General features: G+C 36.3%; 1 protein-coding gene and 1 long non-coding RNA gene across 6 annotated transcripts in view; one reads left to right on the top strand and one right to left on the bottom strand.

Annotated features, from left to right (window-relative positions):
- EXOC6B (exocyst complex component 6B) overlaps positions 1 to 23,050 on the bottom strand; it is a 606,254-nt gene that overhangs the window by 228,236 nt on the left and 354,968 nt on the right. The window contains exons 19-20 of one of the 5 annotated variants that reach the window (XR_012379777.1): positions 3,508 to 3,660; positions 1,800 to 1,900 (exon numbers count right to left, since the gene is read on the bottom strand). The exons of 3 other annotated variants lie outside the window; for them this stretch is intronic. The gene's annotated coding sequence lies outside the window, so the exon portion shown is untranslated. Of the gene's footprint in view, positions 1 to 1,736; positions 1,901 to 3,507; positions 3,661 to 23,050 lie in introns of those variants that run through there. One more of the 5 variants, XR_012379776.1, reaches the window with a different exon arrangement.
- Positions 1 to 23,050, top strand: part of LOC112821156 (uncharacterized) — a 106,651-nt gene that overhangs the window by 59,810 nt on the left and 23,791 nt on the right. Inside the window, exon 4 of the long non-coding RNA XR_003207361.2 lies at positions 13,250 to 13,403. This is a non-coding gene — a long non-coding RNA (uncharacterized lncRNA). The remainder of the gene's footprint in view (positions 1 to 13,249; positions 13,404 to 23,050) is intronic.

The following is a 23,050-nucleotide window of genomic DNA, read 5'->3' as shown; positions in this document are numbered from 1 at the left end:
ACTTAAGTCACCTATATTTTTTCCCTTCAACATTATATAGACATTATTACAGTGTCATTTGGGGTCCGAGAAAAAAATATGGGGCCAACTTAAATTTTTTTAACGTTGTAGGTGACTTTTTTCTTACTCTAGTAATACTTACAGAAATTTTTAAATCATAAAAGTCACTAGGATGCTGTCTTTATTACTTTTTCCTGGTATTTAGTAAATTCTTTTCAATCTGTAGATTAAAGTCTTTTATTTCTGGGATGAGTTTTTTTTCCCTCTGTATCAATAAATTTCCACTAATAGTTTTTAATCTCTCTTCCTGCATTTTATGTGATTTTTCTCAAGAATGCCCCTAAGTCATTGAGCCCATCTGCTGCATCATTCACTCTACATTTTCCTGTATCTAATGTGGTTTTAATTATTTTAATAGTTTTACTCATCTCCCCTCTGCCAACTGTCTTTTAATCTTACTTTGGTGTCCTTTTATCTATATCTTAATCTCTTAAACTCTTCTTTGATCTCTTATCATACAGTGTATGGTCACTTTTATCTCCTTGAGAGTGTTGAGAATTATTTTTTCTTAAAGTGTTCTTCAGTTTCCTGAAGCAATTCTTCTTTCAAAATATATTCCTCCATTGCCTTTTATGTTCCTGTATATTTTCCTTATTTTTAGTAGCCCTCATATACAAGTTCTAAGTTGTGCTCATCATTTAGCTAAGAGAAGAGCAATTTGGTTATCTCTGCTATTTACTATGATTAAAGTGGTTGGATTCTCCTGTTTTTCAAGAGCTTTTTAAAAACATACTTTATAATCTGAGCTGGAAGTCTAGAAATTGGTTGTATATTATGTTTGTTCATTCCTTCAGATGCTTTAGGAAGTGGGAAGAGGTTGGTAGAGAATAATGAATCTAGCAGAGATAACCTAAACTCAAATACATTGTCTCCAAACACTCCTCCTATCAAATTGGATGACTCTTGGCCTGAGCTAATGTTAAGATCCATGAGGGTAATTCTTTTTGATTTTAGAAATTATCCTCTTCAGAGTCAACAGCACAACTGGATGGATTTTTCCACAACAGGAAGTCAGGTTGAGAAAAACAAAGATAGAATAACCCAATCCTCTATCAACCTCACCTCCCCTCTCATCCTCTATTCTGAAGTATGAAAATCTCACCTCCCCCTGTCATCCTCTATTCTGAAGTATGAAAATTAGCCTGAATTTGGTATTTGCCATTTGTATCCTTAGTGCTTCTAACTCTAAGGTAAGCATTATTGATAAGGTCTTTCTGAACTTTCTCACTTACTTTGCAGAACCTAGAACCTGTTTGAAATTGGGGATATACATATCAGCCTTTGACACTCAACTTTGATTTAGCTCAAATTTTATTAAAATCAAGAAAACACTCTTTGCAGTAATTACAATGGGGCTAGGGTCAATCCTACCCTTTCATTTTTGGCTGAAGCTTACAACTCTATTTTTGCTTATTTATGTCCATTTTGGAGAATGTTTCAGGTAGGGCAATCTGCTCAATTAACCATCTTTCCTAGAACTCTGAAATTTCATTTTTACATTAATTTCAGATAATTTCACATAAGACTTGATGAAATCAAATTTAGGGATATCAAATAATAGGCCTTTGTAATTAGTGATAATTACATTTGAATTTTACCTTGAACTTTCAGTACTCTTAAGATAATTTCATTAATTTAGTCCCATTAAGAGACAAGTGGACAAAACAAAAAGTTACCTTTAGCTTTTGTTTGATTCCAGTGACACTGCCAGTATTCCAATAACTTTTCTGAAAATCATTATGGGAGTCACATATCCTGATGTTTGCATTTGATCTTTTCAAATATTCTGGCAATTTCTGTCAAATGAGCACCCAGTTGTCTCCAATGGACTATTCTTGCCCTTTCCAAAAATGGAAAAAGCAGATAAAAAGATGAAGATGTTGGAAGATAACAGAAATATTTTTTAAATTGAAGTTTATTTTAGATGATTAAATATGTCTGATTAAAAACCAACAGCCACAAAAAAAAAAAAAGCAAAAAAAACCCAACAGGCCACATTAGGAGAAATGAATAAAGTGCCAAGGGCAAGTAATGATATAAAATATAAGCACAGACTGGTATAATTTTTATTTTTATTTTTTTTAAATATTTATTTATTTATTTTGAGAGAGTGAGAATGAGAGAGAGAGAGAGAGTACATGGGGGGGGAGGGTTAGAGGGAGAAGCAGGCTCCTCGCTGAGCAGGGAGCCCGATGCAGGACTCGATCCCGGGACTCCAGTATCATGACCTGAGCCGAAGGCAGTCGCTTAACCAACTGAGCCACCCAGGCGCCCTAGACTGGTATAATTTTTAAATAAACATTTCATAACTTAGATAACCACAGGAGGCTATACAGTAGTGCTAATCACTCTCTGAGTATTCTTTTTTTTTAAGTTCAATTAGCCAATGTATAGTACATCATTAGTTTTTGATATAATGTTCAATGACTCATTAGCTGCATACAACACCCAGTGCTCATCACATCACGTGCCCTCCTTAATGCCTATCACCAAGTTGCCCATCCCCCCACCCCTCTCCCTTTCCGCAACCCTCAGTTTGTTTCTCGGAGTCAAGAGCCTCATATGGTTTGTCTCCCTCTCTGATTTCTTCCCCTTCAGTTTTCCCTCCCTTCCCCTGTTGTCCTCTGCACTATTCCTTATATTCCACATATGAGTGAAACCATATGATAATTGTCTTTCTCTGCTTGACTTATTTCACTTAGCATAATCCCCTCCAGTTCCATCCACATCGATGTAAGTGGTAGATATTCATCTCTTCTGATGGCTGAATAATATTCTTGAAAATCCTCTTTTACAAAAGCTTTCATGGTCATTATTACATTATTTTCAGTGAAAGCAATTATTCACCATCTGAGTGATAATTTTTTAAAAATTTTTAATTCAGACATTAGAGTAGTGATGGTTTTGTTTTCCAGGGGACATCTGACAAAGTCTGGAAACATTTTGGTTGTCACAATTTAGGCAGAAGGTGGGGTGGGACCACTGGCATCTGATGGGTACAGGCCAGGGATATTGCAAAACATCCTAGACTGCACAGCCCCCACAACAAAGAGTTATCCAGCACCAAATGTCAATAGTGCCATGACTGAGAATCCTTGCTTTAGAGACAAGACTGAGGAATAAAAGGGTAGATTGCTTAAGTATGGTTTCTTGCATTCTTTAGGCATTTAACAGAATTTCTTGGATGAAGAAATAATTAAATTGAATGACACTCTTTGGGATAATAAATAATAATTATGAAACAACAAGATCCATGAAATGGCTCTAATATATTGCTTTGGGGAAAACTGTATGCTCTCCAAGAAGACTATTATCAGAGGACAAAATTTATTTACAAGTGTGTTATAATTGCTTTAAAAACCACACAACACATGCACACAGACATACACACACATACACATACAACTAAAGACACATAACTGAGGTTACATTTCTTCATCTTATTACCTGCAGAGTTTTATAAGAAAGCAAAAACAAACTGTTGACACAGCCAGCATCTTCTGCTCATCTATAAAGTTGGTCTTTGCTTCCAAGCATATGCATGGAACAGATGGTTCTCCCTGTAAGTCTTGAAGAGACTGTAAGTCTTTATGCTAAAGTCTGAGGAAAAAAAGATGAAGAAGAAAGCAGAACCTATAAAAACTCTAGTACCTTGAAAAGTCATACCAGAGGGAAAATTTAACTTTATAACTCACTTAAGGTATCATTTCACAACCAAGTTCTATTGAAAGAAATGGATAACCTTGATTAAAGGGAAATAAAAAGGCAGAAAAAATCCTGAAGTTCTCTATTTTGGTTAAACTATTCAAAGAAACTGAGCTGCCAATCCTGCTAGTGAGAACTGTCAACACATTGTACACTAAAAAGAACAAATTTTGGAGCTGGAGATTTGACATAGATTTGGGGGCCAACAAATTTATGGCTATAGGAACACAGACAAGGTGCTTAACCATAAGGATCCTAGGTTCCTCCACTCCAAATTGGGGATACTAAAATCTATCTTCTCAAATGCTGTGTGTTATTATTATCATAAATCATAGTAGAAACCAAAAGATCAGACAGTTCAGCCTACCTGGTTTAATTTCCTAGAGCACTGAAAAGACCACAGAATCATTTTTCAGTTACTGTAGGACTCTTATCTAGTATAGAAATTCTCACTCCACACATACTTTTCCAGAATTGGTATAGTAGCTTCAAATAAGATTCACTGACTTCATAATGAACTGTAAACCGTTATCTTGATGAGTAGCTTATTTATTTAGATTTTGCTGCACATTACCTCTACTAATACTAGACCCTGAATTAAGAATCTGCACTTTTCTGATGCAGCTATAAGAACAGAAAGATCAGTTTATGCTGTTACCTAGATCTTTAGTGAGGGCGAAGAATTAAATCTGGGGTAAATAGCTATCTACTGACCACAGCTTATTTCAGTGATGAATTATTCTTTTTTTAAAGAGAGAGATAGGGATTTTTTTAAAAGATTTTTTATTTATTTATTTGACAGTGAGAGAGAGAGAGAGCACAAGCACAGGGAGCGGCAGGCAGAGGGAGAGGGAGAAGCAGCCACGGAGCAAGGAGCCCGATGCGGGGCTTGATCCCAGGACCCTGGGATCATGACCCAAGCCGAAGGCAGCCGCTTAACCAACTGAGCCACCCAGGTGCCCCAGTGATGAATTATTCTTAAACATAAAAAAAAAAAAAGAAAAAAGCATCTTCTTCAGAACAGCTGGATTCGAAATGCATCCCATGCAGTTAAATCAGCAACACTCCAGGGGCGCCTGGGTGGCTCAGGTGGTTAAGCATTTGACTTTGGCTAAGATCGTGACTTCAGGGTCCTGGGATCCAGCCCCATGTCTGGCTGGCTCTGTGCTCAGCAGAGAGTCTGCTTCTCCCTCTCCCTCTCCCGCTGCCCCTCCCCCCGCTCATACTCTCTCTCTCTGTCTCAAATAAATAAAATCTTTTTTTAAAAAATTAGCAACACTCCAAATCATTACACTATATTCTTCCTCAGAGAGATTTCATCCTTATAACCTTACCAAGCAGCACAGTGCATCACTGAGCACATAGTAGGTGCTCAATAAATACTGGTCAACTAAATTCAAAGCAGTGAACCTCAAATTCTAGGAGCTCAAGTTATTCTAAAGTTACACACCTAATAATAAAATAAATTAAACAATGAGAAGGAAATGTCCTAGATTAGAACTGCATTACTACCAATTTATCTAAGGCATTAGACTATGAAGATACATTAAAACTTGATCAGTAATACACCAAAGAGAAAATACGGTCAATCTGAAACTTGGGACTATAGTTCTCAATCTTTATAAACAAGTACTCGTACAGACCAGTGTATACACTTTTCCCTAACCCTTTCAGAAATCATCTTCAACTCACATTTAATGAATTCTCTTTTCACTAACACTTCAGAACCCAGTTTAGAGTCTTACTACATGGATATTTAAAGAAAGATATACAAATCCTGAGGCAATGGACTAGAATTTCCTTTTGAAACTTTTCCTAAAGCCTAATTTTATTTACCTTCCACCATGTTATCCAGAAAAACATCAGTTGTCAAAAAAAAAAAAAAAACAACACTATGCTGATTCTGTACAAGACTGATGTTTTTACTAAGGAACTAGAGGCAACAAAATTTCACCTATGCCTCTTATGAGTTGCGAGACCCTAGGCAACTTAATTAAGTTCTCTGTGCCTGAGTTTCCTCATCTGTTAAAAGAGTAAAATACTACCAATATCACAGGATTCTTAAACAATATTTGTAAAGTAACTTAGAACAGTTTGTGTATACTATTGGTGTACAGTTTTTATTAAATAAATAAGATCTATTTTGGGAGGAACAGCCTCAAAAGGCTTAATTTTGCAGATATACAAATATAAAAGTCATTATAAAATCCATAAATTAAAACATTTAACTTAACCCTTTCCATTTTCACATCTGGTTGTATTTAAGACATTCCTTTGTCTAAAATAAAAATGAAATCTTGAGTGTTATTCTGATCTGGGATCCTATTCTGTCTCTTGTAGTGAAAAAAATTCCCAGAATTATTAATGACAAAGCTAAGTATTTCTTGCTATATAACTGACCACCAAGAATATATACAATATAGAAGTTACATGCATCCCACCGAGTTAACACATTTAATAAATTTCTTTATCAGAAATATGCCTTCATTAAATAAGGATAATAACTTCTCTATTAAACTTTCTTTATATAAAAGGACAAAGTTGAAAGACATAGGATCATATAAATAAAAGGAACCATTTAGGTCCATTTATTCCAAATATTTTACACAATGGCACATGTGTAATTTGAAGACTAAGATGTACTGTATGGTGACTAACACAACATAACATAATAAAATAAAATAAAAAAAAAATAAATAAATGACCTCAAAGTCATGTCCAAACCTAAATTCATCACCTCTTCCTAAAACTGCTCTTCTTAATACGTGATCTACCTTCTTGATACTATCACCCTCTCAACTCCTGGCTCAAAGCTTTCACTTATCTATAACACCCCTTGCTCTAAACATCCACTCATTATCCATTTATATTCATTCCTACCTCCATAATATCTCTCTTACTAATTTTCCCTTCATCTCTATTCTGTCAATTCAAACATTCTTTAATCTGAACTAGATGTACTAGGAGAAATTTCTGCAACTACTAATTAGTTTTCCTATCTATAATTTGTTCTATCCACAATCCAATTTCCTGCAATCAAATTAATTTTCCAGAAACAAAGGTATGATTTTAATACTTCCTTGTTCAAAATCCATCAGTGATTCTCCATTTTCCTTAACTTGCTAGTTGGGATCTCCCACCATCTGGCCACAAGTACTGCCTTTTCTGATTTACTTTTCCCTGTTACTTTTTCTTTATATATCTTATGCTCAGCAAATACCACACTACTTATTATTTCCCACCCACCCTCCCAAGCTTTCAGGCTTTATTGCTTTTTTTTTTTTAATAGGGTTACTTCTGTCTTAAAAGATCTTCCTTAAAAATTCTGGAAAAGGATTTTTCTCATTTTCTTCATAAAATCATTCCTAAACTTCCTCTCCCTCAGAACTCCTGCCCAGACATCCACTGTGCTTTATCTATATCACTCTTAGGGCACTGATCATATTGACCTGTCATCATTAAAATAACTGTCTAGTGCTTTTCATGTAGTAGGGGTTTGATGAACTCATTTGAATGACTGCTGAATGTAACGTCTATTTTTATATGAGGAAATGGAAGTAAAAGGTTTTGAAGCTACCACTCCAAGATCACACTGAGTGTTTACTGGTGGGATTACCATATACTACTCTGTACTTTCCTTTCACCTGGACTATCTATCTGTCAATCATTCAGTCAATCTATCATGTATATGTATATATACATATATACACTACTATATATATATTAAATGTATGTATATATGTACACACAAACACATACGCACATATTACAGTGGAAAAGAATCTTGAAAGCACTATGGTATCTAAAAAGAGTGCTGGAATAGAAATCAGGGGATCTGGGTTTTATTTTATTTAATAATTTTGTTTTCCATTAAGTAATTGTAATAAGCTAAGTCACTGAAGGCCTCTGAAATTCATTTCCCTAATCTGTGTGGAATGAAGTATATTAGGCATCAGAGTAGATATTATAATAATATAAAGAGACACAGGCTGCTCCATTAGCAAAGACTGTTACTGATTTGCTGCATTCTCTATGCTTAGCACAAAGCTAAAGTTGTCTTTTCTTTTCTCTTCTACCAGATTATATAGTATACCAAACTGTTAATATATAATTATTTGTTTTTGAAAAACATGGCTATGTTTATCTAACTCTAGGTACAGAAGAATACACTCCATCCTCTATTAATTTAAGAAACTGATGCTCAATTTATGTGATTGGACAGTTGTTCACAAAATCAACTTATGATGAAACAGGTAACAGCTTGCATAGATAGAGGAACATAATGTATTTTCAATACATTTTTTTCATGTATTCTCACTTGATGTGTACTTGAAACAATAACCTGTGGGAGGAAAGTTTAGATATATATTATCATAGTCTCTCAATTAACAAAAGGATTTTATCGTGGGAACACAGGATAAATGAACTAAATATTAAACCAAACATACCACGTAGACAACTAAAATAGTGGCTATACATAACATTAAAGTAAAATAGGAAAATCAGCAAAAATTACCATATGTTGGTTTAGAGCATCTACTTAAATCAATATTATATTCAAACCTAAACAGCTCAAATCAGAGTTCTTTAAAAAGACTGAGTGCAGGGCCGCCTGGCTGGCTCAGTTGGTTAGGCGACTGCCTTCGGCTCAGGTCATGGTCTCAGGGTCCTGGGATCGAGCCCCGCATCGGGCTCCCTGCTTAGCAGGAAGCCTGCTTCTCCCTTTCCCACTCCCCCTGCTTGGTTCCCTCCCTCGCTCTCTCTCTCTCTCTCTCTGTCAAGTAAATAAATAAAATCTTAAAAAAAAAAAAAAGACTGAGTGCAGTGCTGTCTTTGAACATCTGAACAGGAGCTTCACTACGGATCAAGCCCCTTCAGTAGCAGCTCTGCCCAGTTATGGACAGGACACTGTAATTGTCACAGTTGCATCTGGGAAGATGGCTAAGGGCTCTGAGGAGAGATGTGGTGTCATCAGCATTCTTTGTATCTTCACAAATTAAAAAGAGTTGTATGGGATTCCAGAGTGCCAGACAGGGAAATAAAAGAAAAGCATACAGTTGCCAGTCTATTGTTTCACTTGTATTCAAGCCTATAAGGAAAATAATTCTCAGCTCATATTATATAGACTTTGGAAGTCTTACACCAGAGCAGTCAGCTATAAATTACGTTCTAATTCTTTACCTATGCAAGGTGAAAGACCTGTACTCTGAAAACTTTAACACTGATGAAAGAAACTGAAGACAATGCAAACAAATGGAAAGATAACCCATGTTCATGGATTGGAGGAACAATTATTGCTAAATGTCCATACTACCCAAAAGAATCTATAGATTTAATATAATCCCTCTCAAAATACCAACAGCACTTTTCACAGAACTAGAACAAATACTCCTAAAAGTTGTATGGAACCACAAAAGACCCCAAGTACCCAAAGCAATCCTAAAAAAGAACAAAACTGGAGGTATCACAATCCCTGATTTCAAGATATACTACACAAAGCTGCAGAAATCAAAACAGTATGGTAATGGCACAAAAACAGACATACAGATCAATGGAACAGAACAGACAGCCCAGGGGCACCTGGGTGGCTCAGTCCTTAAGCGTCTGCCTTCGGCTGGGGTCATGATTCCAGGGTCCTGGGATAGAGCCCTGCATTGGGCTCCCTGCTCGGTGGAAAGCCTGCTTCTCCCTCTCCCACTCCCCCTGCTTGTGTTCCCTCTCTCACTGTGTTTCTCTCTGTCAAATAAATAAATAAAATCTTTAAAAATAATAAAAAAAAAAGAACAGAGAGCCTAGAAATAAACCTATGATTATATGGTCAATTAATCTTTGACATAGCAGGAAAGAATAGGAAAAAGACAGTCTCTTCAACAAATTATGTTGGGAAAACTGAACACCTACATGCAAAAGAATGAAACTGGAACACTTCCTCAGACCATACACAAAAATAAACTCAAAATGGATTAAAAACCTAAATATGAGACCTGAAACCATAAAAATCCTAGAAGAGAGCACATAATGTCTCTGACATCGGCCATAGCAACATTTTCCTAGATATGTTTCCTACCGCAAGGAAAACAACAGCAAAAATAAACTATTGGGACTATATCAAAATAAAAAGCTTCTGCACAGCAAAGGAAACAAACATCAAAACTAAAAGGCAACCACTGAATGGGGGAAGATATTTGCAAATGACATATTTGATAAAGGGTAGTTTCCAAAATATATAAAGAACCGGTACAATTCAACGCCCAAAAAACAAATAACCCAATTAAAAAATGGGGATCAAGCCCCGCATCGGGCTCCCTGCTCTGCAGGAAGCCTGCTTCTCCCTCTCCCACTCCCTCTGCTTGTGTTCCCTCTTTCACTGTGTCTCTCTCTGTCAAATAAATAAATAAAATCGTAAAAAAAAAAATGGGCAGAAGACACAAACAGACATTTCTCCAAAGACGTCATGTAGATGGCCAACAGACACAGGAAACGGTGCTTAACATCACTCATCATCAGGAAAATGCAAATCAAAACCACAATGAGGTATTACCTCATACCTGTCAGAACGGCTAGAATCAAAAACACAAGAAACAACAAGTGTTGGCAAGGATGTAGAGAATGCACTGTTGGTAGGAATGCAAACTGGTGGAAAAGAGAATGGAGGTTCCTCAAAAAATTAAAAACAGAATTACCATATGATCCCGTAATTGCACTATTGGGTGTTTATCCAAAGAATACAAAAAGACTAATTCAAAGAGATATATGCACCCTATGTATATTGAAGCATTATTTACAACAGCCAAATTATGGAAGCAGCCCAAGTGTCCATCAATAGATGAATGGATAAAGAATATGTGGTATATATACACAATGTAATATTACTCAGCCATAAAAAAGAATAAAATCTTGCCATTTGCAACAACATGGATGGAGCTAGAGAATGTAATGCTTAATGAAATAAGTCAGAGAAAGACAAATACCATATGATTTCACTCATATGTGGAATTTAAGAAATAAACAAACAAAGAAAAAAGGAGACAAACCAAAAACCAGACTTCACTACAGAGAACAAACTGATGGTTACCAGAGGAGAGGTGGGTGGGAGGTGGGGGTGGGGTGAAATAGGTGATGGGGATTAAAGAGTGCACTTATCATGATGAGCACTGAGTGAGGCATAGAACTGTTGAATCAGTATATTGTACACCTGAAACTAATATAACACTGTAATGGAATTAAAATTTTAAAAAATAAAATAAATCCTTTACCTTTGCTGTTTATGTTCCTAATTCCACTTTCCTATTTATCTTGTAGCATTATCTTTTTTCCCCAGTTATTGGAAGACAGAGTTATAACAAACTTTTAGAATAGATTCTTCCCATAAGTTCTACAACTATGTTGGATCAAACATAAGTATTTAATAACTAAATAAGAGCAATACGAGAAATATAAGGTCAAAATCACTCCAAATCCAGGCCTTGATTTAAAATTATCTTCACTATTAGTATAATTTTTAATATGTTTTTATAGTTACTCTGCTGGATGACCTCTAAACATTATACACACACCATGTCAAATTATTCACCAAGTTACTCCTCATATGTGATTCTAGCACACAGAGGAAGAAGCACGGGAATCTCAGGGTTGGAAGACTCAGAGTCCTAGTCTAACACTTTGTGCTATGCATGTATCACCTTTACAACATTCCATTAAAAGCATCTGTTCTCTATTCTAATGTTGACCATGAATTAACTAGTTCATGCTTTATTTAATTTTCCTCTCTCTACTTCTACTTGTTAGATCCATTCAAAACAGTTCTAATCCATGTTCTATGCAACCACTTTTTCCAGCATTTGGCTTTCCCATTTCTAGAAGAAGAAACGGAGGGCCATTGGGTATCCACATTTTACTCTAAATAAAAGGTTGCAAATTAATGGTAAGAGTCAGTAACAAACTCACTCTATCCTTTGGAAAAATAATAAATAGACAAAATGAGCTCTCCAGAAAATTGTGCCAGGTTCCCCAGTATTCACATACCCTGTTAAAGCAGACAGGGTAAAATGGACTGCAAGGAGATCCGAAGGAAAAAGGGAAAAGAAGCTAAACTCTGGTATTTAGACAAGATCACTTTCTCAGGGTGCCTCCCAGGTTTTTGGACTAGAAGCACTTACGCCAAATATCTGCTCAGTTTCCAAAGAGACATCAGAGACAGCCTGGCAGGTTTACCAGAGGGCCCTTAAAGGCAAAGGTCATATACTGTGAAGTGTATAGAGCCATTAAAAGTTAATCACATGATTTCCACATGATTAAAAAAAAGTAGAGGAATTAAACAGTGGGAGAGGTTACTAGTTAACTCATGGCAAAACAGTATCAAGGTGAATCATAGACAAGTTATCCATAAAGACATTACAGTTTGGTAGTCTTGGGTAGTGGCTTTTCATGAAAAGCAGATGAAATGCTATATAACATAATTAGAGGAATTCATCGAATCAGACAAAAGGTCACTGGACATTCCTCATGACTTTCTGCAGTTAGCATCAGTAATACAATTGTGCCAGTTCTAGCAAACTTGCCTCAATAGCATAAAATAGGTGTGATTAGGTCTAATCATAGCCATATTATCTGCAGTAGACTGGGACCATGAACTAACATCAGGGCTGAACTAGGACTAAGTCTAATCACAGCCATATTATCTGCAGTAGACTGGGGCCATGAACTAACATCAGGGCTGAACTAGGACTAGTCTAATCACAGCCATATTATCTGCAGTAGACTGGGGCCATGAACTAACATCAGGGCTGAACTAGGACTAGTCTAATCACAGCCATATTATTTGCAGTAGACTGGGGCCATGAACTAACATCAGGGCTGAACTAGGACTGGAGTGTTGAGCATTACTACTGAAACTCAACATGCTATAAAACTGATGCTCATTAGACTCAGACCCTGCCCTACACCTGGGAGCCAGGTTCCACCAGTAAGGTAAAGAGATAAACAAAAAACACTGGAAGGATCCTCATGGGCCACTGTTAAAGGAAAGGGAAACCCTAAAGAAAGAGCACAATTAAATGTCCCCTCGGGAACTGACATTCCGTATTTCCTTTACCACCTATGAGGTAGCAAATCAACACTATTCCTTTAATAACAAAATAACTAATGTCTCTTGTATATATTGTAGAAGGATTTTTAAGTTCTAATAATAACAATATCTCTCATATAAGATTTAACATTATCTGTTATAAATATAATAACTGATATTTACTAAATGCTGACTACATGGTAGGCTATGTTGTTATTTACTACATATAAAGGTTTATGGTTTTAGGATAATATTATCTTGAATAATTCACTTCCTGAAATAAAAAACTCTTCCAGGCTTGTAACTGTTACTGAAAAAATATCTGTGATCTAGAGGAATCTAACATCACACAAATATTTACTTTTGTAATCTTTCCCTTTTCCTCTCCAACCTACCAATAAACATGAATGCTTCAAGTTACCTGCAATGTTTGAATCATCAACAAAAGTATATTGAAGCTATATAATTAAAAAATGCAGACTCGTAAGGAGCAGAGATTACATATACCAACACTATAGAACGGACAACTCCATTCTGCTTTGGAAGAAAACAGAAGGACAGGAAACCACAGGTATGGTACAGAGAAGTAGAATAGGAAAATGGTAATGTGCTCAATTTGCCATGACCAATATTTTAATTTCTTAGGGAGGAAAAAAAGTTTAATTTTGAAAATTACAGTAGAAAACATATTTATAGTTCTCAAAGGGTAATACGTATCATCAAAAGACACCAGTAAGAGAGTGAAAAGGCAAGCCAAAAACTAGGAGAAAATGTCCGTGATACATACATCCTATAAAGGACTCATAACCACAAGGGTAGTTCTCGAAATGTCATCTGCAGATGCCTGAGGGTCCTTTGAACCCCTCTCAAGGTGTCCACAAAGTCAAAACGATTTTCATAATAACGCTAAGATATTGTCTCTTTCACTGTGTTGACATTGGCACTGATGATATTTCACTTGTGTTGACATATGCAAAGGCAATGACTGGCAAAACTACTGGTCCTTAGCATGAATTAAGCTTATGATACCAAACTGTACTAAGCAATCCTTGTATTCTTCAATGCCAGGCAGTCACAATAAAACATATGCCAGTTTCATTTAAGAACGTCTTTGATGAAGCAGTACAAATTATTAATTTTATTAAATCTCAACTCTTCAGTATGTCTTTCTGATATTCTGTGGGACAAATTGGGAAGTATGCATAAAACATTTATGTTGCATAGCAAAGTATGTTAACTGTCTCAAGGAAACATATTTGTGTAATTGTTTGGGTTGCAAGCTGAACTAGCCCTGTCTTCATCGAACGCCCTTTTCACTTGAAAGAATAGCTGACAGACAAATTATGGTTATTCAGGCTTGGGTTTTCGGTAGGCATTTTCTTCGAAATAATTGAAATGAGCCTGCCACTTTAAAGAAAACAACTGACAGTATTAGTTGTCAATGACACAATTCAAGCTTAGAAACAAAATTTCAAATTTTGGAAAACTAGTATCTGCCGCCATGATATAGCTTCCCAATATTTAAAAGACTTTTTAACTGAGACTGGTGGTAATAAGTGCGGGATGTGCTTTTTGATACTAAAAATGTGCCAACATTGGGAAGATCTGCATAACTGAGTGAAACGATATATGCATGATGCTACAAAATCACATATAGGTAAAAGATCTATTCAAAGAACAAAAGAGATCAATGAACTTTAAGGTAACAGAATATGAAAAATTCATTGATAAGGTTTCAGATTCTATTTTACAACCAACCTTTACAAAACTATCCTGTGTCAAGTATTGCCATAATATCTAAGAATACTAACAATAATCTGAAAAGGCTGCTTTATCCAACATATCTGCAAGGCTAGATTTTCTCATATACTTTAAACAATTTATCACAACAGACTGATCCAGAAGCAGATTTGAAATATCTGACATTCTTCTATTAAGCCAGACATTAAAGTTGTATAAACTATAAAAGAATACCATTCTTCTCATTAAATTTCTTTTGTTTTGGAAAATGTAGCTAGTTTTCTTAAAAAGTATATTATTCAGGCTAACAGATAATGAGTATGTTATTGTTATTTGAAAATAAATATTTTCAAAATTACTCAGTCTCAATTTCAAATATGATAAATACTGATAGCTATAAATAGCATAAACGAAAGATCTTTGAATTCCCCAGTAACTTTTACTTTTTTTTTTTTAGAGAAAGGTGAGAGGCGGGGAGGGATAGAGGGAGAATCCACACCGGGCGTGGAGCCTGATGCAGGGCTCGATCTCATGACCCTGAGATCATGACCTGAGTCAAAATCAAGAGTCTGATGCTTAACTGACTGAGCCACCCGGGTGCTCCCCCCAATAACTTTTAATAGTGTAGAGTCTGAAGACCAAAAAGTTTGGGTATAGCTATATTAGCTTCCTATTGCTCCTATACCAAATTACCACAAATTTAGTGTCTTAAAACAATACAGATTTATTATCTTACAGTTCTGGGGGTTAGAAGTCCAAGACAGGTCTTATTAAAACTAAGACAACATTCCTTCTGAAGGCTCTAGGTAGGGGAAAATCTGTTCCTTGCTTTTTTCAACTTCTAGAGGCTTCTCACATTCCGTGGCTCCTGGCTACATCACTCTGACCTTTGCTTCTGTCACTACATCTCCTTTACTGTGACACTCTTACCGCCCTTTTATAAGGACTCTTGAGATTATATTAACTAATCTATATTACTTCTATATGCAATGGATATACCTCACCATTGTTATACTGAGCCTAAGAAATGACACAATAGAGTATATACAGTATCATTCCATAGATTAGCAAAACCAAGCTATGCTATTAAAAGTACAGACAGGGGCGCCTGGGTGGCTCAGTCAGTTAAGGGTCTGTCTTTGGCTCAGGTCATGATTCCAGGGTCCTGGGATCGAGCCCCTAGTCGGGCTCGCTGCTCAGCGGAGAGCTTGCTTCTCCCTCTCCCTCTCCCCCTGCTTGTGCTCACTCTCTCTCTCACTCACTCTCTCTCAAATAAATAAATAAAATCTTAAAAAAATAAAAGTATGGATAATGATTACCTTCAGGAAGAAAGGTACAGATTTGATGGGGGAAAGGCTAAAAGGGTCTTCTGGGAAACTGATAATGTTCTGTTTCTTGATCTGCATGCTGAAAACACAAGACTATCTACTTTGTGAACATTCTTCAAACTATATGTAATTTGTTTATTTTTCGATGTTTGTTATTCTTCAATTTAAAAACAAACAGCAGGGCGCCTGGGTGGCTCAGTCAGTTAAATGTCTGCCTTTGGGTCGGGGTCATGATCTCAGGGCCCTGGGATCAAACTCCCTGCTCAGCGGGGAGTCTGCCTCTCACTCTCCCTCTGTGCTCTCTCTCTCTCTCTCTAATAAATAAAATCATTTAAAAAATAAAAAATAAAAACAAACAGGAAATGAAGTTATTCCCTTTTCTAAAAGATGAACTATTTTTTCTAAAAAACTACATTTTTCCAGGGGCCTCTTAACTAAAACAATGAGCCACAGGGGTCACCATATCTGTTTTAAAACAGAGAAATATCGATATGATCAACATGGCACCAAAAACAGAGTTCTAAAAAAAATCCTCAAATTGTATACAGCTCTAGTCCAAAGCTAGGTTCACATGTAGGAAAAAATAGGCACAGAGGAAAATTACCTTTAAAAGGGTTTTATGTTAGACTGCTTGAAACTGCAGAATTAGGATCTGTCTATTGAAAGACAGCTTCCCTTATGATTTCAGCTCAGGTCATGATCTCAAGGGTCGTGGGATCAAGCCCCGCACTGGACTCAGTGCTCAGCAGGGAACCTGCTTGAGATTTTCTTGCTCTCGCCCTCCCTCTGCCCCTCCCCCTATTTGCGTGCTCTCTTTCTCTTCAGACAGCTTTCCATTTTCAGGTCCTTGTCACCTCTTGATCCTAACGTATCTTCCAAAGGAGCTATCAAGATACACACCGATTAAAGGAAACTTAAAATAAAAACAATAAACAGCATCTACCAAAACAGAACAAAACACACATATACAAACAAGGAACTTAAAACTTCCTTGCTTTGTTAGTTTGACAATCCCTGTAAGTATTGACAAAAGTCTCCATCCCGGAACAGTTAAAGATAGTAAATCATTTATTTTCAGAAATACTGTAAAGGCAATCAGATTATCCTAAATGAAATATAAATAACAAGTATATATTCTAAACAGAAACTCTTTTAAAAAATAGAATGCATTCAGGGAAGCATTTCAAAGTAGAAAATTCATTTTTTGGCTCTGTGTGTGTGTGTATGTGTGAGAGAGAGAGAGACAGACTCTAATCACGTTTTAAGAAAGTAGTTTTTCCTTGAACAGGGTCTGGACCTCATCTACAGCCAGGGAGCTAAAGCAACAAGCCTGCAGTTGCTAATTCAAAGTAGGAGGGGTCCCCAGGGGCAAGTATGCACCGTGTCTGATTTCCAATAATGTGTGTTATTTGTTTGGAGAAGTTCAAGCACTTACTAAACCATATTAAAACTGTGGCTATAAACCACCATGAAAGTATTGCAGAACAGTGGCATGTACCAGATTCCTATTCACTGAACTGTGAACTCCTCACCCCACAACATGTGCACTGAATGTGCTAGAGTATCTTGGCACCAATCAGCAGGCTCAAATTTGCCATCTTGTCGAAGAAGTAAAAATGTAATTTAGAATGACCTAACTGCAATATTCCCAAGTAGCAGTATTTTCTTCCTTGTGAACTTGAATAAACACCTTTGCAGTGTTTTCCCAACTTCATTCTCAATGAGATGGAACTGTAAAGCCAAATAAATTTACATGAAAGAGTAATAATAGAAAAGATGTCCTACGATGGGGAGCAGTCATCTGAGTTGGAAGTCACTGTTCCATGTGCCATATTCCTGTTAGGCCCATCCAGTCTCATCATGACATTCACTGGATACTTACTTAGTGCTGGAGGACATATTAAAAAGTCTTAAGACATTTCTTTTCTGCATTTCTTTATCATCTCTGTAACCTGAGAGATGATAAAGGGAATATATTTTTTTAAAATCCCTAAACCAATTGTTTAAGATAATATATTTTAAGTTTTAAGTAGAGAATGGAGACAATAAGATCTATATGAGTTGACAAGAAAGTCAAGCCCTTGGGATATGACTTGTGGGGAAGAGGGAGACTTGTCCAGAAAGACTTCACCGGGAAAATAGGCTTTGAATTGTATTTTAAAGGAAAGAAAGATCAAAAGTGAGATGAGAAGTCCCTCCAAGGAGAAAGAAAACCATGAACAAAAGTCTACAGTCAGAAATGAGCAGTATGTTTGGGAACAATGAACAGATATACTTGGCTGAAGTCAAGGATTTATGTGGAGGAATTATGGGAAATATATGTAATGTGAATAAGAGTTACCCTAGAAAAAGTATGAATCATTGAAAATGTCTGAGCAGAGGGTATGACAGACACACCAGTGTTTATGAAATACACATCGAAAATAAACTGGCATAAAGAGAAACTCTGCATTATGTTCTTCCTTCAGTGTCTGCATTATGTTCTTCCTTCAGTGACCACACACCCTCAGTTGTCCTCAGTAGTGACTTATTATTTCTGGCCTAATCTTGATCATGCTTTTTCAGTCCCTTTGCCTAGAACTTTGCTAGGATACCTTAGTTCAAGAGAACCCCTACAGGTACATGCACCCCAATGTTGATAGCAGCACTGTCCACAATAGCCAAATTATGGAAAGAGCCAAGATGTCCATCGACAGATGAATGGATAAAGAAGATATGGTATATATACACAATGGAATATTATGCAGCCATCAAAAGGAATGAGATCTTGCCATTTGCAACGACGTGGATGGAAATGGAGGGTGTTATGCTGAGTGAAATAAGTCAATCAGAGAAAGGCATGTATCATATGACCTCACTGATATGAGGAATTCTTAATCTCAAGAAACAAACTGAGGGTTGCTGGAGTGGTGGGGGGGTGGGAGGGATGGGGTGGCTGGGTGATAGACATTGGGGAGGGTATGTGCTATGGTGAGCGCTGTGAATTGTGCAAGACTGTTGAATCACAGATCTGTACCTCTGAAACAAATAATGCAATATATGTTAAGAAAAAAAAAAAGAAGAAGATAGCAGGAGAGGAAGAATGAAGGGGAGTAAATTGGAGGGGGAGATGAACCATGAGAGACAATGGACTCTGAAAAACAAACTGAGGGTTCTAGAGGGGAGGGGGGTGGGGGGATGGGTTAGCCTGGTGATGGGTATTAAAGAGGGTACGTTCTGCGTGGAGCACTGGGTGTTATGCACAAACAATGAATCATGGAACACTACATCAAAAACTAATGATGTAATGTATGATGATTAACATAACAATAAAAAATTTAAAGAGGAAAAAAAAAGAGAACCCCTACAAATTCCAAACTTCCTCCTTTAGTCTTTGAAATTTTAGGGAAAAAGCAACTAGTTTACTATAGCAAAAAGATCATGGGCTTCATCAGAAAGCTGAAGCAACCTAAATCTCTATTCCACCATATATTGACTTGTATGAACTTGGCCAATAATTTACCTATCTCCGCCTAAATTTAATCTGTAAAAAGGGGTTGCTCTGAAGAATGAAATGAGCTAAATGAAGAAGATTGAAATCTTTCACTATTGTAATTTATGAGCAAAGGCAAGTCTGACCTGGAAGAAGCAAACAAAGAGCTAAGCATTTCTTAATAAAGCAAATGCTTATTTTTTAAATGCCAATAACAAAAAAATTATAAAACAGCAACTTTGAAAAGATTAGGAAGCCACACCACAAACAATTATTTACATTTCGTATATTTCTTACTGAACATTTTCCCCACTACTAACATGTTTTTAGAGTTTTTACATACTTGCAATCGTGTTTGTAAAATTTTCATTTTGCTTTTATCACTTAACACTATGTTATAAATAGTTTGCAGTGCAGTATTATTACTTAATATTCACAAAATTAGTTTTAACAAATACATAATAGTTCCTTGATCAATAGTATGTAGTTTATATAGCCATTTACCCGTTATTACACAGTTAAGGTTGTTTTTAATTATTTGTTCTTATAAGCAATGTTGATATAATTGTTTTGTCCTCAGAGAATACCCAGATTTCCACTACCCCAGTACCAATGCACCTTTGCATTGCAGAGTAGCCTCCTTCCCATTTGATAAAGGTATCTGAGATATTAGAATGACCAGACAGAGCAGTATCCAAGATGTTCTCACTGGTACCTCTGATTCTAACTAGTGTATTAGATATGGAGAACTGGAGCATTTTGTGGTCCTTTAAGCACTAGAATCTCCTTATTTTCTACCTTATCTCTTAGTATTTGGAATCAAACATTCTTAATCTTTATTTTAATAATTATGAGAGCAAGAGATCACTATTAAAGAGTCAAAGGACTACTGGCTGAATACTACCAGGTAAATTGACTGTGGTTGGGGAAAATAGTTTTCTGGAGGAAAAGTGCTACCTAATAGCTCGACACACAAAAATGTCTCTGAAGAAATATAAAACTCTTAAAGGATGTAAGTCACTAACTAAACTCACAACCCCAATACCACAGTAGGGAGCAAATCCGTTGATTTCAAAATACTCTATGTAGCTCAAATAACCAAAATCTTAACAGCACAGAAACAGGGAACATTGATTTCTCAGTAGGCAGAGAAATTATTCTCAAATCTATAATTTGCTCCATCAGAGGGGAAAAATATCAAAAAAGAAAAAAATTCCTTGGACAGTGGATCTACCTATATAATTATTCTGAAGAAAAAATTGACTGATATCCTGAAGGCTCTGATGCCCTCGGTTCCTTGAAAACACCCGAAACTTCCTGACAGGCATGCCTCATTTTATTGCACTTCACTTTACTTCACTTGGAGATACTTGGTTTTTGGTAAATTGAAGGTTCAAGGGCAGTAGAGAAAGTAACTGAAGATGTGGTGGAAATAGCAAAGAACTAGAATTAGAAGTGAAGCTTGAATATGGGACTGAATTGCTGGGATCTCATGATAAAACCTGAACAAATGAGGAGTCATTTCTTATGGATGCATGAAGAAAGTGGTTTCTTGAGATGGAATCTACTCCTGGTGAAGATGCTGTGAAGATGGTTGAAATGACAACAAATGACTTGGTAGAACATTACATAAACTTAGTGGATAAAGCAGTGGCAGGGTTGGAGAGGATTGGGTTCTTACAGTGGGTAAAATGTTATCAAATGGGATCACATGCTACAGAGAAATTATTCCTGTAAAGAAAAGACAATCAATGTGGAAAAGTTGATTGTCTTATTTGGAAAAAGTTGCCACAGCCACCCCGACCTTCAGTAACCATCACCTTGATCAGTCCAGCAGCCATCTTCATAGAGGCAAGACCCTTCACCAGCAAAAAGATTACAACTCATTAAAAGCTCAGAGATGATGGTTAGCATTTTTCAGCAATAAAACATTTTTCAAATAAGTTATATATATTGGTGTTTTAAACATAAAGTTACTGTACACTTAAAAGACTACAGTATAGTGTAAACATAACTTACATGCACTGGGGAAGCCAAAAAAATTCATTTGACTTGCTTAATTGTGCTATTTGATTTATTGCTGTGGTCTGGAACCAAACCCACAATATCTCCAAGGCACTCCTCTATTTTGTTCAAGAGAACACTACAGGGATTGGGCTGATTTAGTGAAGTGTTATTACCATTAGATGAGAGAATTTCCACATGGGATGTCAGCTAAGGAGCTAGGTGAGGGTAGAAACAGGCAACCTATTTTTAAAATTAAAATTCTGTCACTTGAAAAATAATGATTTTTTTTAATTTGGGTAAGTTTAAGGGAATATGGAAGGAGAAAGGCCCAATTAGAATTTTAACCCAAACTAACTTTAGGTCTTTGTCTCAGGATAATACTTTGTGACTTTGCTTTTTAATAATTAAGTGATTACTTTTAATGATATACATGATCCAAAAATGATTTTCAATCCCTAGGTAGGAATTCACTTAATTTATTATACAAAACACGTAAACTTATTGTACACCATTTCATGCAAGGTACTGCACCATACACACAGGTAGAGACGATTCAAGCAAGGTCTCTATCTATCCACAGTTTGTAGCTAGAAATCAATCTAGTAGGCACAATGGTATAATGGAAAAGTTTTAAAGTCAAATAAATCTGTTTAAATCCTGACCCTGCCACCTATTTGTTGTATCTCTTACAAAGTATATAACTTCCCTGAGTTCATGTTCTCGTTACTAAAATATACTACTACTCATCTGACTGAGGTATCGTGAGTCTTCATTAGTTGGGATGACATGTAACACATGTAAAACATCTGGAACACAGTAGGGACTTCTAAATTACCATGCTTCCCTTTCTGGACATAAGCACACAAATCAATAACACATCCCACCCAAGACAGGATTAGGTTAGTGCCATATAATAAGAGCCACAAAAAAGAAAGATGTCATGTCTGGTTAGGAGAACTGGAGAAGGCTTCATAGGAGGTGAAGGATTTGAAATGAGCCTTGAAGGATGGGTAATATTTCAATACACATAGCTAAAGTAGACAAAAAGTTATGAACAACACCAAAGGCAGAAAACAGTTGGATGTGCCTGACGAAGAGCATTACTTCAGTTTGGAAGGAATATCTTGGGCAAACAAAAAACCAAGAGAGATAAGGACAAAATGGAGGTCATATTAATGGAAAGTCTTGATGGTCACAGAGAAGAGTTTATACTTAATGGGAGGCACTGACACTTTCTAAATAGCAGAATCATTTGGTTAGTCCTGAGGCAGCAGCAGTTCACAGAATGAAATGCAGTGCTAAGAGAAATGTTGTTTAAAAGGGTTTTAGGCAGGAAAATTTCAGGAACTTTTATATAGAAAAGAACTTTCCCTTAAAGATGGCCCATCAAGTAACTGCCCAGGAAGGAAGGCCAAGGACAGGTATCATTGTATTTTTAGACAAAGAAACTAAGGCAAACCGAAATGGGTTAAGAGAGATCTTGATCCAGGTCATATAAATTAACATTAAAGCAGACAGAGAAAACAAACTTAGGATTCCCTCCTCTGGGTCCGTTACTTGAGACTGCATTTCCTCTCTCTCATGCATTTCTCAAAGATAATTATCAGGATAACAAGGATAAATTCTCAAAAGTACGCTCTTATGCTGAGCATGCAAAATGGGTAGCTGTGC

Source organism: Callorhinus ursinus, unplaced genomic scaffold, assembly GCF_003265705.2.
Source record: "Callorhinus ursinus isolate GAN/ISIS: 27379988/994484 unplaced genomic scaffold, GSC_fseal_2.0 scaffold10, whole genome shotgun sequence".
Classification (NCBI taxonomy): Eukaryota; Metazoa; Chordata; class Mammalia; order Carnivora; family Otariidae; genus Callorhinus; species Callorhinus ursinus.
This window is presented reverse-complemented; position numbering and strand designations above follow the sequence as displayed.